This window comes from Gossypium arboreum, chromosome 11, assembly GCF_025698485.1.
Source record: "Gossypium arboreum isolate Shixiya-1 chromosome 11, ASM2569848v2, whole genome shotgun sequence".
Taxonomy (NCBI): domain Eukaryota; kingdom Viridiplantae; phylum Streptophyta; class Magnoliopsida; order Malvales; family Malvaceae; genus Gossypium; species Gossypium arboreum.
The window spans coordinates 113462939-113479262 of NC_069080.1; positions in this window are offsets into that span (position 1 = coordinate 113462939).

Sequence of the window (16324 nt, forward strand, 5' to 3'; positions counted from 1 at the left end):
CAGGGCCAGAATGGTTTCTGGGTTCCCTGTCGCAACTTTAAAATTCACTATAAATTATCCAAAAATAATTAGGGGATATACCTTATATGTACAGATTCCATTTTGAGTCTAGTTTCATTAGAAATAAACGACACCAGCATTAAAGCCCTGTGCAGAGAGATATTCAAGTTATACCGCGCGAAGGTCAGAGCAGTCGATCCCTGTAACTTGGGTAACTTTAACTAATAAACTGTACCAATTGGCCCGACCAAAAATCCTAGAAATAAATCCATGGATGTATATATGAGTCTAAATTCAGGAAAATTTACGAAACCAGTTTCCGAGTTTTGAAACTCGAGATATGATTTTAAGGCGACAGTGACGCAGTTTTCCAGCCTGACTGGAAATGTCAAATTGGTGGGCAAAAACATGTGAACTTGGTTTGTTAACCCTCGGGTCCGACACCGCAATGGTCTCGGGTTTGGGGTGTTACAATTTTATTGGTATCGAGCCACGGTTTAGTCGATTCTAGGACTACCGTGATGTGTTTGGGGTCTAGCTATACATGCCATTAAATGATGAATCGATAGTGTGATGAATTACGACAATTTGACTTCATGTTTGTTTATAGCAATGGATCCCGATCCCAACCGAAGCGATAGCTGATGATGTGGAGAGTGTGGCGCTGCTCCGCGCAAGGGACAGCGCCGGCGGACTCTCAACCTATGGCTAGCAATCCTAATGACGAGGCTAAGCAAGCCTTTTATAGTGTGATGAACGAATGGTTTAATCAATACATTCGAACCAACACTACCGTTCCACCACCTCCATTCCCGATTTAATGCAACCCCAAGACCTACAATACCTCCGTTGGTGACCCAATAAGGTCGGGTAAGCCCCAGTCGATAGGATTCAAAACATGGGGCCACTGAATTTAAGGCTACGGATGATGATGATGCCGAGCGAGCTGAATTATGGTTAGATAACACTATCCGGGTGCTTGATGAGCTATCCTGTACACCGATGAGTGCTTAAAGTGTACCATCTCCTTGCTACGCGAGTCCGCCTACTATTGGTGGAGTACTCGACTTCGTGGTGCCTAGAGAGCAAGTGACTTGGGAATTCTTTCTAACCGAGTTCAAAAAGTATATCGATCGAGATTCATCGACCAAAAGCGGAGGGAGTTCCTTGATCTTAAGCAAGGTTCTATGTCCGTTATCGACTACTGAACGAAAGTTTGTGAGGCTTAGCCAGACTGCGAGAATGCATTTCGTCCGGCTATTATGTGCAAACGCTTGAGGATGGGCTGAATGATGATATAAGGATGTTTGTTGGCATTCTCGAGATACGAGAGTTCGTAGTACTTGTTGAGCGAGCTTGTAAAGTCAAAGAGCTTAGAAAGGAGAAACAAAAAGCTGATGTGGGGATTGGAGAATTCGAAGAGGTCCTCGGAAAGTCTCTTCAACAAGCATCGAAGAGATTTCGAGATGATGCGAGCCGGTCTAGAGGCGTTTGGGATTTTCTAGACGAGGACGCGATCGACCCCTGTGACCACACGAGTCACCTCGATTGCGGTGGCGGAAATGATCGCCGAGAGAGACGGAGTGTCCACATTGTGGCAAATGGCATTCGGGAGCTGTTGGTTTCGTGATCGCTCCTGCTATAAGTGTGGATCGGCCGACCATTTTATGAAGGATTGCCCGAGGATGCATGAGCAGAATGCAAGTCGAGTGCAAACCCGGGTGCTACCATTGCTCGAGGTAGGCCACCTAGAAATATGGGCAATGTCGATTGGCGGTCGAGAGGATCTAGAGATGCTACCATCAGATCGAGGCTCGTGCTCTGCTAGGACTTATGCCATCGCCGCACGCGAGGATCTTGCCTCTCCGGATGTTATTACCGGTACTTTCACTCTTTTCAATACAAATGTAATTGCTTTGATTGACCACGGTTCTACTCATTCTTATATATGTGAAACCTTAGCATCCAAAGAAGACTTTGCCCATTGAGTCTCTTGAGTTTGTAATTCGGTGTCAAACCCTTGGGTCATTACGTGCTTGTTAACAAAGTGTGCAAGAAAAGTCCCTAGTGTTCCGAGGTTCTTGTTTTCCGGCGGACTTAATGCTTTTGCCATTCGATGAGTTCGATGTTATTCTTGGTTTGGATTGGTTGACCATGCACGATGCGGTTGTAAATTGCAAGAGCAAGACTATCGATTTGAGGTGCGAGAATAATGAAATAATTCGGGTTGAGTCCACGGACTTAAAGGGTTGCCACCGTAATATCGGCGATGTTGGCCCGAAATATGTAAGAAAAGGTGCGGCGTACCTTGCGTCGTACTCGATGACAAGGAATCGAGAAGAAACCCGAATCTGTGCCGTGGTTTGTGAATACCGGATGTTTTCCCGAAGAATTGCGGGTTTACCACCTGCTCGAGAAATAGAATTTGGCATCGAATTGGTACTGGTACCACCCCAATTTCGATAGCTCCGTATCGTATGGCACCAACGGAATTGAAGGAGTTGAAAACTCGGTTGCAAGAATTGGTGGATAGAGGTTTTGCTCGCCCGAGTTTTTCGCCTTGGGGTGCGCCGGTGTTGTTCGTGAAGAAGAAGGATGGAACCATGCGACTATGCATCGACTATCGTCGACAACAAAGCGGCGATAAAGAACAAATATCCGTTGCCACGTATTGATGACTTGTTCGATCAAGCGAAGGGAGCCTCGGTGTTCTCGAAAATAGATTTGAGATCGGGCTACTATCAATTGCGAATCCGAGATTCGGACGTGCCCAAGGCGCCTTGAGCGAGATATGGTCACTATGAGTTCTGGTGATGCCGTTTGGGCTCACTAATGCCCTACGGTATTTATGGATTTAATGAATCGAATCTTTAGACCATATTTGGATCGATTCGTAGTCGTGTTCATTGATGACATCTTGGTCTATTCAAGAAATGAGACCGAACATCTTGAACACCTGCGGTTAGTCTTTGCAAATTTTACGGGACAAGCAATTATATGCTAAGTTCAGCAAGTGTGAGTTCTGGTTAAGAGAGGTAAGCTTCTTGGGTCATGTGGTATCTGCATCGGGTATTCGAGTCGACCCGAATAAAATTTCAGCCATACTAAATTGGAAGCCTCAGAAATATTCTTGAGGTTCAAGCTTTTGGGGCTTGCTTAGGTTACTCTGACGATTTGTAAAGGCTTCTCAACGATAGCCACGCCGATGACGAAGCTACTCCAAAAGGATGTTAAGTTCGAATGGACGGAGAAATGCCAAAAAAGCTTCGATCAACTGAAAACTTATTTGACTGAAGCCCCAATTCTAGTGCAACCCGAGTCCGGCAAGGAGTTTGTCATCTATAGCGACGCCTCTCTACTTGGGTTAGGTTAGCGTATTAATGCAAGAAGGTCGAGTTGTGGCCTGTCGTCGAGGCAATTAAAGCCACATGAGAAAAATTATCCGACTCATGATCTCGAATTGGCCGCCATCGTATTCGCCTTAAAGATTTGGCGACATTACTTATTTGGTGAAAGGTGCCATGTATACTCGGATCACAAAAGTCTCAAGTATTTGATGACCCAACGAGACTTAAATCTGCGACAAAGACGTTGGCTCGAGTACATTAAAGGATTATGAGTGATCATTGACTATCACCCGGAAAGGCGAATGTAGTTGCGGATGCCTTGAGTCGTAAATCGTTATTCACTTTACGACGATGAATGTGCACTTGTCTATCCGATCCGACAAAGTGTGTTAGTGGCTGAAATGAAAGCCAAACCATTATTGACACACCAAATTCGAGAAGCTCGAAAGTCGATGACGAGTTGGTTGCAAAAGCGGGCTGCGTGTGTTCGAACAAGGACTCGGAGTTTCAAATCGGCGATGACGATTGTTTGAGGTTCAAAAGTCGTCTGTGTGTCCCAAAGAATTGAACTCATTTCGATAATTCGAATGAAGCCCATTGTAGCCGAATGGCAATCCACCCGAGAGTACGAAGATGTACAATGATTTGAAACGTCGATTTTGGTGGCATGGTATGAAGCGAGACATCTCGACTTTGTTTCAAGATGTTTAATATGTCAACAAGTGAAAGCGGAACATCGGTGCCTTGAGATTACTTCACCAATCACGATACCCGAGTGGAAATGGGATCGAGTCACAATGGACTTTGTATCCGGACCGCCATTGTCGACAAGTAAGAAGGATGCGGTTTGGGTCGTGGTAGATCGATTGACTAAGTCGGCCCACTTTGTCCCCGTCGACGCTGGATTTTTCAATGGACAAATTAGCGGAATTGTACGTTTCTCAGTTGTGAAATTACACGGGTGCCTATTTCTATCGTGTCGGATAGAGATCCGAGATTTACCTCGCGGTTTTGGAAAAAGTTGCAAGAAGCTTTGGGTACCAAGTTGCATTTCAAAGACCGCCTTCCACCCCCAAACCGATGGTCAATCCGGCGGTAATTCGGATACTTGAGGATATGTTAAGATGTTGCGTCCTCGAGTTTAGTGGTTCATGGGAACGGTATTTGCCGTTGATTGAATTCGCCACAACAACAGACTTTCAATCGAGTATTAAGATGGCACCTACGAGGCTTTGTACGGCGTAAATGCCGTACACCATTGTTTTGGACCGAGCTTGGTGAAAGCAAGATTTTCGGGTGGATTTGATTAGGGATGCCGAGCAGAAAGTGAAAGTAATCCGTGAAAGTTTGAAGATAGCCTTCGATCGTCGAGAAGTCGACGCAGCGGATATGAAGCGTAAGGATATCGAGTATCGGTGGGTGATAAAGTGTTCCTCAAGGTATCGCCTTGGAAAAAATACTCGTGTTCGTAGTAAGGGCAAGTTGAGCCCGAGGTTCATTGGGCCATATGAGATATCGAGCGAGTCGGTCCGGTGGCATATCGTTTGATTTTGCCCCGAACTCAAAAGGTTCACGATGTCTTCCACGTTTCGATGCTTCGACGTTATAGATCCGATCCATCGCACGTGATTAGTCCATCAGAAATTGAAATTCAAGCTAATATGAGTTATGAGGAAGAACCAATTCGTATCCTATCACGAGAAGTGAAAGAGTTGCGAAACAAGCGGGTTCCGCTAGTGAAAGTGTTATGGCTCAAGCACGGGATAGAAGAAGCTACTTGGGAGACCGAGAACTCAATGAGAGAGCGATATCCGAACCTATTTACGGTAAGCTTTTCGGGACGAAAATCTCTTGAGTGGGGAGAGTTGTGACACCCCGAATGTGACCCTAGTCGGAGAGTGGTTTGGGACCACGAAACCGAGTCACAAGAATAATTAAGTGTTATATTCCGTACTTATTGTATGTGGAATTGGTATGCGTAAATATTTCGTGTCTCGATTTTTATTAATTAGGTGCTAAATTATAAGAAAGGACTTAGTAGTGAACTTTGAAAGTACGATAGGGAAATAGGTGATGACTAATTAAAGCATGCATGCAAAATAATGGACTTGCATGTCAAATTCCCCTTTCTACAAGTAATGGCCGGCCATGACAAAGAATATGGGTCAAACATGTCATGAAACATGTTTTGTTGGGCATTAGGGAGAAATAGTAAACAAATAAGCATGGGTAAGAAAAGAATGAAAAAAAAATGTGTGTGAGAGAGTGGCATACCCCATTGCCGTGAGTTGTAGAGAAGGAAAGAAAAAATTTTGTTCATCCTTTCTTTGAGCCAAAACTAAGGAAGAAGGAGGATTTTTGCTTCATGCTTGGTTTGGAAGAGATCTAGAAGGAGATTTGGCTAAGTTTGCATCAAGATTAAGGTATGTATGAGGTTGTGTTGGGAGTTTCATGCATGTTTTGGTTGCTAACTTGATGTGCATGTTAGCCATGGCTCAAATCTTTGGTATGCCATGGAAATGGTATTTGGCCAAAGTTGTTATAGTGATAAAGCCATTGCATGCTAAGTGTGAAGCTTGATGATGATGCATGCAATGATGGATTTTCTACTCATGAGTAAGATTTTGAGTTTTCTCTTTGTTTTATCATGATTAAAGTTGAAAAGGAGCATGATTGTCATACTTGGCCATGATGCATTCTTGAGCATGATTCATGCTTCTTGCATGTTAGTTAAAAGTTTGTGTTTTGGATGGCTATGGACACCTTGAAAATTCGGCCATGCTCATATATGCATATATATGATTGCACATTATGTTTGGTTATGAACTAAGTGATGAATATATTGATTTAAAGAAGAAATGTGGAAGAATGCTTGTGAAATTGCAAGCACAATTGCCTAGCACACATATAAGTGCTTGATGCTATATTATAAGTTTTGGGCCACAATGTGCAAAGCATAAATTAGTAGATTGCATGCTGTTTTGTGAGGTATTAAGTGCAAAATTGACCTCAACATGTACATGAATATTCGGCCTTGGGTGGCCTATTGAAGGCCTTAGCATTTCCTTGATGCTCAAATAAATTGTATTGAATTGCTTGATGTAGTATAAAATGTGCATGACCATTGTGTATTCAAGCTAAAGAGTGGCCATATGACCATTTAAAATCCTTGTCATATTCGCCATAAGCAAGCACAATGAGGTTTTAATAAATTGAATTTGTTTGAATTAGCTCAAGAGCTAAGAGGGCCACAATTGGACAAGGGAAGGAAAAGGTGATCGAATAGCCGAAAAAGCCGTTCGACAACATCCGAGGTAAGTCCTCAAGAAGTGACCTTACTTGAATTATGTGAGATGAAATATGGATGTGTATGATTATTGATTATGTGTGTATGAGTATTTGAATTTCCACCCGGCTAAGTCCCAAGGCGAATATGCTAATGATATTAATTGTGTTTGAGCCTTAGTAACGAAAATGAAATATGTATGTCCAATGATTATTGATGTATGTGTGCATGAGAAATTGAATGATATCGGGCTAAGCCCAAGACAATTATGCTGGAAATTATATCCGGTTAAGACCAAGGCAATTGTGCTAGTGGTTATATCCGGGCTAAGGCCCAAGGCATTCGTATGAGTTATTCTATCCGGGCTAAGACCGAAGGCATTTGTGCACGTGATTATATCCGGTTATATTCGAAGAATCTTGGGCTGGAGGTGAGTGTTGGTTGCTGAAATGAATTTAATTAGTACACTCGGACAGCCCAAAGGATAAGGTACGTTATATGTGCATTGGAAAGTCGACGTGTTTGAGCAACATTCGCTCAATCGACTAATGAATTTCAGTTATTGAATTGATTGATGCTTTGCGAACTTATACAATGATGAAGTATGAAGTAAGAATGTGTATTAATGAAATGATGCATTTGGCTATGTGAATGTATTGCTGTAAATTATAGTTCATTATATTCCTTGAGACTTACTAAGCATAAAAATGCTTACCCGTTGCTTTGGCTCTTAGTTTTCTAGATTTCGCCGAGGCAATCGGATTTGGGATCGTTGAAGTCAAGTCATCCACACTATCAAGCCTCCATTTTGGTATAAATTTTGGTTGAACTTGAGATGGCATGTATAGGACTACCTCTTGTTTGTTAAATACGTTGTAATGTAAGTTTGTATGGCCATGCGAAAATGGCTCGAAAGGGAGCATGAACTTAGACTTATTGTGGGTTGTATGTATATATATTTGGGGTCATGATGTGGCTATGGTTTGGAAATGGGAATGTTGGTCATATGATCAGCCATTGGCATGGTTAAAATGATCATATATGAACCTATGTATGGCAAGATTAGTTGAATCATGGAGACTACCAAATAGGTAAGTCCTACCTTAAAACAGATGCTGCCAGCTGCAGTGGCGTGAATGTGAAAAATCACCATAATTCATAGGAATGGAATCAAATAGTGAATAAGCTATGTAAATGAACCTTGATGAGTCTATTTTCATATGGAAGAAACGAAACGGTCATAGGAGTTACAGGTTAAGAGATATTAAAGCTATTGTGAGACAGGGCCAGAATGGTTTCTGGGTTCCCTGTCGCAACTTTAAAATTCACTATAAATTATCCAAAAAGAATTAGGGATATACCTTATATGTACAGATTCCATTTTGAGTCTAGTTTCATTAGAAATAAACGACACCAGCATTAAAGCCCTGTGCAGAGAGATATTCAAGTTATACCGCGCGAAGGTCAGAGCAGTCGATCCCTGTAACTTGGGTAACTTTAACTAATAAACTGTACCAATTGGCCCGACCAAAATCCTAGAAATAAATCCATGGATGTATATATGAGTCTAAATTCAGGAAAATTTACGAAACCAGTTTCCGAGTTTTGAAACTCGAGATATGATTTTAAGGCGACAGTGACGCAGTTTTCCAGCCTGACTGGAAATGTCAAATTGGTGGGCAAAAACATGTGAACTTGGTTTGTTAACCCTCGGGTCCGACACCGGCAATGGTCTCGGGTTTGGGGTGTTACACCATTCATTGATTTACCCTCAATATTAACCCATAACCCATTATTGTTGAAATCCCCTAATTTGATCCTTATTTTTTGTCGAGATTTGGTTTGAATTAATTGCTTAGCTATGTTTTATTTTTCATTGTAATAATTAGCAAAGTTCTATATTATTTGACTTGTTCTTAAAAAAAAAAATACATACATATTAGTAGTAATTCTTTGTTTTTTGAGCTTAAATATTTAGATTCCTTATCCCATGAAGAAAAGCTCAATTCTAGGATTTTCTAATTAGAAATGTAATTTATCAAGTTGTAGTATTTTTCTAGTTAGGTAATTTTTCAATGCAATCTCGATTCTAACCTTCTTTTTCAGCTTGTGACCACACCCCTAACCAAAGCCATGTTACAACCCTCTAAAAACCTTTTGATTGATGTATCATCTCAAGTTATAGTGGTAGAGATTTGATTTTCACGCAAGCCTATGGTAATAACTTTTCATATTGACTAATGAGTGTTTCATTTGTTATCCTTAAACACTTTGAATGATTTGAGTGAATCCTTAGTGAGAATGTTAAAACTCTGTGATATTTTGAATCAAAGGTAATCACTTAGATGAGGGGAGACACCAAGGTTTTCGTGATAAAATGCTCAACTTGGAATGTTTCAAACTTTGATATTCTTCTAGCTGGATTCTCAATATATGATTACTTATGGATTATTTTGAGACATTATTGATAGGAAATATTAGATGAGAAGAATTTATTTTGATTGTGAGTTGAGGATTTTGCTTGAGGACAAGCAAACGCTTAAGTGTGGAGGTATTTGATAAACCGTAATTTATACATATTTTATACCATGCTTAGCACATTTATGGATGACTTTTTCCTTAGATTTGGTGAATCCGATGCTCCTAATCCTTTAATTTCATGTTTTATACCTAAGTGAGCACAAGAGAGTAAAAGAAACGAGAAACGGGCCGAAAACAGAGAAAATGGACCAACATGTGAAATTAACACGGCCTGGACTTCCGTACACGGGTAGACCACACGCTCGTGTCTATTTAACAGCCTTGAACACGGATTGAAGAAATCAAACACAGGCGTGTCCCTGTCGAGCCCAAATCTAGTCCTATTCGGAAAAGGCCACTTTTGAGGGTTCTTAGGCGTTCTAAAGCCTATATAAACACCCCAGAGGAAGATTAAAGAGACACACGCAGTAGGAGGCAAGGAATTACTCGGAGGAAGCCGATTGATCTATCTCAGAAGCCAGATTCACCTTCAAGACTGAACATCTCCCTTCAATTCCCTTCAAGAGTTCCTGGGTTTTCTTTATGTTTTGTTATCATTATTCTTTTGAGATGATTTCTTTCATAAATATGAACTAAACCCTCTAAATACCTAAGGGGAATGAAACTTAAGACAGATCTTGTTATTATTTTCTGAATTGTATGATAAATATTTAACCTGTTCTTAATTATGAGTTCTCAATTCTTGCTTCAATATTCCAGGATATTATTTCAAGTATAGATGTGCTTAATCAGAGCAGCAAAAGTCCCAGTCTAAGAGTAGACCTAACATAATTAAGCAGAGTTGATTGCACGCCTAGAGATAGGGTGGAATAATTTTGTCGGATTAGGGTGAAACCTAATAAAGGGATCTATAGATCGAGTTAAAGCAACACTAGGGGTGTTAATTAGAAAGAGATTTCAATTAATAAACTTAGGGTTAGATATTGTTAATCTCGAGAGAGATAATAATATAAATTATAGATTTCTACAGATCAAGTCAAATGAGTAAATCGACTGATTCAGAGTCAATAACAAGTGAAGTCTAGGTGGATTTTTCCCTTAGTTATTGTCCAAATCATTCAGTTTTCCCAAAAGTTATTTGCCAAATTTACTTTCTGTGCATTCTTAGTTTAGTAGTTAGTTTAGATAAAACAAAACCTTTATTTTTAGGCTAGATAATAAAAAGAAAGTAAATACTAATACTCTTGGTTCCTTTGGGTTCGACACTCTAGTCTTGCCATAAACTATACTACAACTCGATAAGGCGCGCTTGCCTTTGTCGTGATAATAGTTAGTTTCAAGAACGGTCAATTATAAATAAATTTTAAAAATTATCACACTTCAAATCATCACGATCAGCTGCAACTTGTTATATTTGTACCTTCGGGTGTTAGCGTTAAGTATTGTAAGTATGGTTATCTTTTAGTTGTTGAATCATTGTCTAAAACAGGTTTTAATTCATGTTTAGGAGGTCATTGAGTGGCTATGGATTTTTGACTGGTGCTATAGACGTGCGAATTCTCCAGTGTTCGTTCAAGGTAAGGGGTTTAGTGGTTTTAAGTTGGAATATCTCATCAAGTTTTCGATCGAATAACAATTTAAGTGACTAAATTGGGAAATATTGGTCAAATATAGGTGCTGGATATCTCGGGGGTGTTTCTACATTGAAAATATACTAGGTGGTCGTGTGGTGGGCCGTGTGCCATAACACGAGTGCGTGATCGACGAGGCTAGGCCGTGTGCACCAGACACAGCTGTGTGATGGCCAGGCAAGTCGTGTGATCCACACGACCAAGGCAAATTTGGGCCGTGTGGGCCTACACGGTTGACCACATGTGTGTGTGGTGTAACACCCCTAACCCATAACCGTCGCCGGAATAGGTTAAGAGGTAGTACCGGACTTGTAACTTAATTCAAAACAATCATTTATCAAATAATTCTCTTACTGCAGTCAATATCATTCATTCACATTCCATATGTACTCAAAACAAGCATACAAAGCTTTAATCATACATTTAGGACTAATTCGGTAACATATATAAAATTTCAAATACTTAGAAAAATTTCATGGTTACAATGGCCACACGGCCGTGTACCCAGACCGTGTGCCTCACACGGCTAATAGACACGCCCGTGTCTTAGACCGTGTGAATATAGAGCATACATACTGACTTATGTCACACAGTCGGAGACTTGCCCGTTTGCCTTGGCTGTGGTTGAAACTGACTTGGGTCACACGGTTAACCACACGCCAGTGTGTCTTGCCTGTGTACCCTTCAAAAAGTCCACACACGCCCATATGTCAACGCTGTGTGACTCACACGACCACCAAACACGCCTATGTGCTAGGCCGTGCTTGAGACTGACTTTAATTTGTAGGACTACCACAGAGGACACTCGACTGTGTAACACAACCATGTGTCGCACACGACTGAGACACACGCTCGTGTCTCTGCCCATATGGACAAAAATAGGCCATTTGTGAGGCCAATTTTCCACCCTAATCTGAAGCACACAAAGCAACCAAAATTGTATCATTTCAATACACTTATAGGTAGCCAAATTCACCAAAGCATTCACATATCATGCCATTTAAACACAACCATTTCAACATCACCTAAACAAGCCACACATAAGACATCAAATACATCACATTACTGACCTTTCAAACACATACCGTAAGCCAACTTAAATGGCTAAAACATACCAACATTTATAACCAAAAGTAAGCCAAATCTCATGGCTAAAATCTTAACACAAAACATATCATATAATCACTAGCCTATACATGTCATACTTCAATATTCACATTTTCCAAATGGTACCAAAATAGAGTTCGATAGTGTGGTGATGATCCTCGATGATTCTCGAGCTTCCAGTAGCTTCGATAATCTATAAAACAATTAAAAAATACGCAAAGTAAGCTTTCCAAAGCTTAGTAAGCTATATGCAAATAAACTTATCACATAACACAATTCTAAACTAATTTATTCATGTAGCTCATGGAAAAATACAATGACATATCCATATGTCTCATATATCTCATTTGCTCATAATTCACTTACATATATTACATCTTATTCTCATAATAATTCATACATATATCATATGTCTACAATTGTACATATACTTACTTTTCATTCTCAAACATGATATACATTTCAAACGTACCTGAATTGGATACACATTCACATAATCATTCATTTCTCAGAATGCCGTTGAACCGTACAGAATCAAATAGGATACGCGGATACATCAGAAAGCTCAAACAATGCCAATGTCCTAGACGTGTTCTTACATGTAATCAAATATCGATGACACTGTCCGAGATAGGGTCTTACACGAAGTCAAATACAATGTCGATTTCCTAGACATGGTCTTACATGTAAATCTCAAATCGATGCCAATGTCCTAGACGTGGTCTTAGATCAAATCACATATCAAAATCCTATGTCATGACATATGTATCCTAACTATTCCTATTGTTTGTACGGGGCTTTTGGATGTCTTCATATTACCGAAACTTTCTCAATTTCACATATTCAGCTCTATAGCTATTCATCACAATTCAATATCATATAAGCATGAATAAATCAATTCAAACACATTTATTTGTATATAGACTTAGCTCGTACGAGAATGAACGGAAACGAACGCCTATTCAACTACTTTCGACTTTTCCCGATCTAATTTCGTTTTCTTTAGTTCTTGATCTATACATATTCAAATTTAACTCCTTTATTCACCAAATCATTCAATTCAATACAAAAAATATAATTAGGGCATTTTATAAATTAGCCCTCATATTTTCACATTTTGACATTTTAGTCCTTAATTAACAAAATCACAAAATACACAAAATGCCCTTATAGACATACAAAGCCGAATATTCATGTAGTTCATATAAGCCCATATCTTTCATTTATCTCACATTTTAGTCCCTCAATTTACAAATTTCACAATTTAACCCATAATAATCAAATTCATCAAAAATCCCAATACAAAACATATTTATCTATCACGTATCTTTTATTTTTCATCAATTAACATCACAAAGCTCACAATTTCATCAATGGATCAACTCAAAATATTCAATAATTTCATGAATTTAAGCATGGGCTAGCTAGAACACATAACAACGATCACAAAAACATAAAAATCATCGAAAATAGAACAAAATCGGACATTTAATAAAGCATGGACATGGTTGAACCCTAGCTTGATCTTTTCTTTCTTTTTCTTTTTTATTATCAGCAAAGCTGATGAATAATGGATCAATCTTATGCTTTTGTTTTATTTAATCTATACTATTAACTATTTTACCATTCTACCTTTGCATTATAACATTAATAAACCATTATCTAATGTCCATCTAAGTCATTTAATGCATGCCATGGTCAAATAACCATATAAGGACCATTTAATAATACAGACACATCAATTCAGCCATTATTCAAATAGAAGGACAATTTTAAATTTTCTGCAATTTAGTCTTTTTTGCAAGTTAAGAACACAAATGATTGACTTTCATACAAAATTTTCACACATACTTAACCACATACTGTAAACACGAAAAATAATATTAAAATATTTTCTTAACTTATATTTGTGGTCCTAAAACCAATATTCGGGCTAAAGTCTAAATCGGGCTGTTACAACTCTCCCCTCTTAGGGATTTTTGTCCCCGAAAATGTTGCCGCTAAATAGATTCAGAAATTACTGTCTCATAGCATCTTCAGGCTCCCATGTAGCCTCTTTAACACCATGTTGTTTCAACATTACTTTTAGTAGCGAAATTTTCTTATTTCATAGTTCTTTAACCTCGCGAGCTAAGATATGGATTGGTTCCTCTTCATAAGTCATATCCGACTGAATTTCTATTTCGGATGGAGTAATCACATGCAACGGATAAGATTGATATCGTCGAAGCATTGATATGTGAAAGACATTATGAACCTTTTCTAACTCATGTGGTAATAACAATCTATAAGCAACCGGCCCGATACGCTCAATAATCTCATACGGCCCAATGAATCTCGGACTTAACTTGCCTTTTCTATAGAATCAGAGTATTTTCTTTACGAAGATACTTTCAAAAACACTTTATCCTTGATTTCAAATTCAATATCTTTTCGTTTCAAGTCTGCATATGATTTCTGACGATCTGACGCTGCTTTCAGACTTTCACGAATCACTTTCACTCTTTGTTCAGTCTCTTTAATCAAATCAACCTCGTGAATCTTATTCTCACTAAGCTCAGACTAGTATAATGGTGTTCAGCATTTATGACCGTATAAAGCTTCGTATGGTTCCAAATTAATGTTCGATTGAAAACTATTACTATACGCGGATTCAATCAATGGAAAATACTATTCCCACAAACCTTCAAACTCAATAATGCAGCATCTCAACATATCCTCATGTATCTAAATAATCTGCTCAGATTGACCATCATTTTGTGGCTAAAAAATAGTTCTGGAATACAATTTTGTACCTAAAGCATCTTGCAATTTCTTCCAAAACCTTGAAGTGGATCTTGGATTTCTATCTGACATAATAGACAATGGCACCCCGTACAATCTCACAATTTCAAAAATGTATAATTAAAAAAACTTAGCAAGCGATTAATCTATTTGAACTAGAATGAAATGACCCAATTTCGTCAATCTATCAACTAGAACACAAATTGCATCCTTTTTTCTCGGAGATAGAGATAAACCCGAAATAAAATCCATTACCACTCTATCCTATTTCCACTCAGGAATCATAATCAGTTGTAACAAACCAGATGGCACCTAATGTTCAGCTTTAGCTTGCTGAAAGATCAAACATTTTGAAACAAAGTCAGAAATATCTTTTTTCATTCCAGACCACCAGTAATGCTATTTTAAATCATTATACATTTTCATACTACCTAGATGTACTGATAGATAACTATGATGTGCTTCTTTTAGAATCATCTGTATCAACTCTGGATTTCTCAGAACACAAATCCAATCTCAAAAGCTTAGACAATCATCACTATCAATTTGATATTCAAAACCAGAATCCAAATCACACTAAGCTCATTTTACTAAAATCCCGTTATCAACCTTCTAAGCTTCACAAATCTACTGAATAAATAATAGTCTCGCTTTATATTCAGCTAATACCGAACCATCATCAGATAAATCTAAATGAGTATTCATCGTACATAGTGCAAACAGTGATTTTTGACTCAAAGCATTAGCAGCAACATTTGCTTTTCCCAGATGGTAATCAATAACTAGCTCGTAGTCTTTTAACAGTTCTAGCCATATTCTCTGTCACAGATTCAAATCTTTCTGAGTTATCAAATATTTTAGGCTTTTATGATCTGAAAACACGTGACATTTCTCAGTAAATAAATAGTGACGCCAAATCTTTAAAGCAAGCACAATCGCAGCTAATTCAAGGTCGTATGTCGGATAATTCTTTTCATGCGGCTTTAATTGTCTCAAGGAATAAGCTATAACTTTGCCTTCCTACATCAAAATGCATCCCAGAATGTTCAATGAAGCATCACTATACATCACAAATTATTTATCGGATTCTAGATGTACTAACACTGGAGCTTCAGTCAATAGGGCTTTTAACTGGTTAAAGCTTTTCTGACACTTATCTGACCATTTGAACTTAACATCTTTCTAAAGCAATCTTTTCAACAGAGTCGCAATCATTGAAAAGCCTTCTACAAATCATTGGTAATAATCGGCAAGTCCTAGAAAACTGTAAACTTCAGACACATTTCTCGGAGGCATCCATGTAACAGCTCGATTTAGACCCTAGTCGAAACAATGGTTTTGGGACCACAAGTTCAAGTCAGAAAACTATTTTAATGTTATTTTTGTGCATATTATATGTGAATTAATATCTGTGAAAGTTTCATATAAAAATTTGATCGTTTGTGTGCCTAATTTAGAAAAAAGCCCTAATCGCGTAAAATGAAAAAGTTGCATTCTATATGTTAAAAGTGCCTATTTGATATGGATTTTTAATTTTGAGATCCTTATGTTGTGAATAGACCAGTTTAAACTTGAGTGGACCATTATGGGCATGTATTAATGAGTTGTCATGAATTAACCTTAAGGTTAAAATTGGAAAGTGATATTTATGTTAATATTAAGTAAAACAAAATGGATTTTTGTTGTCA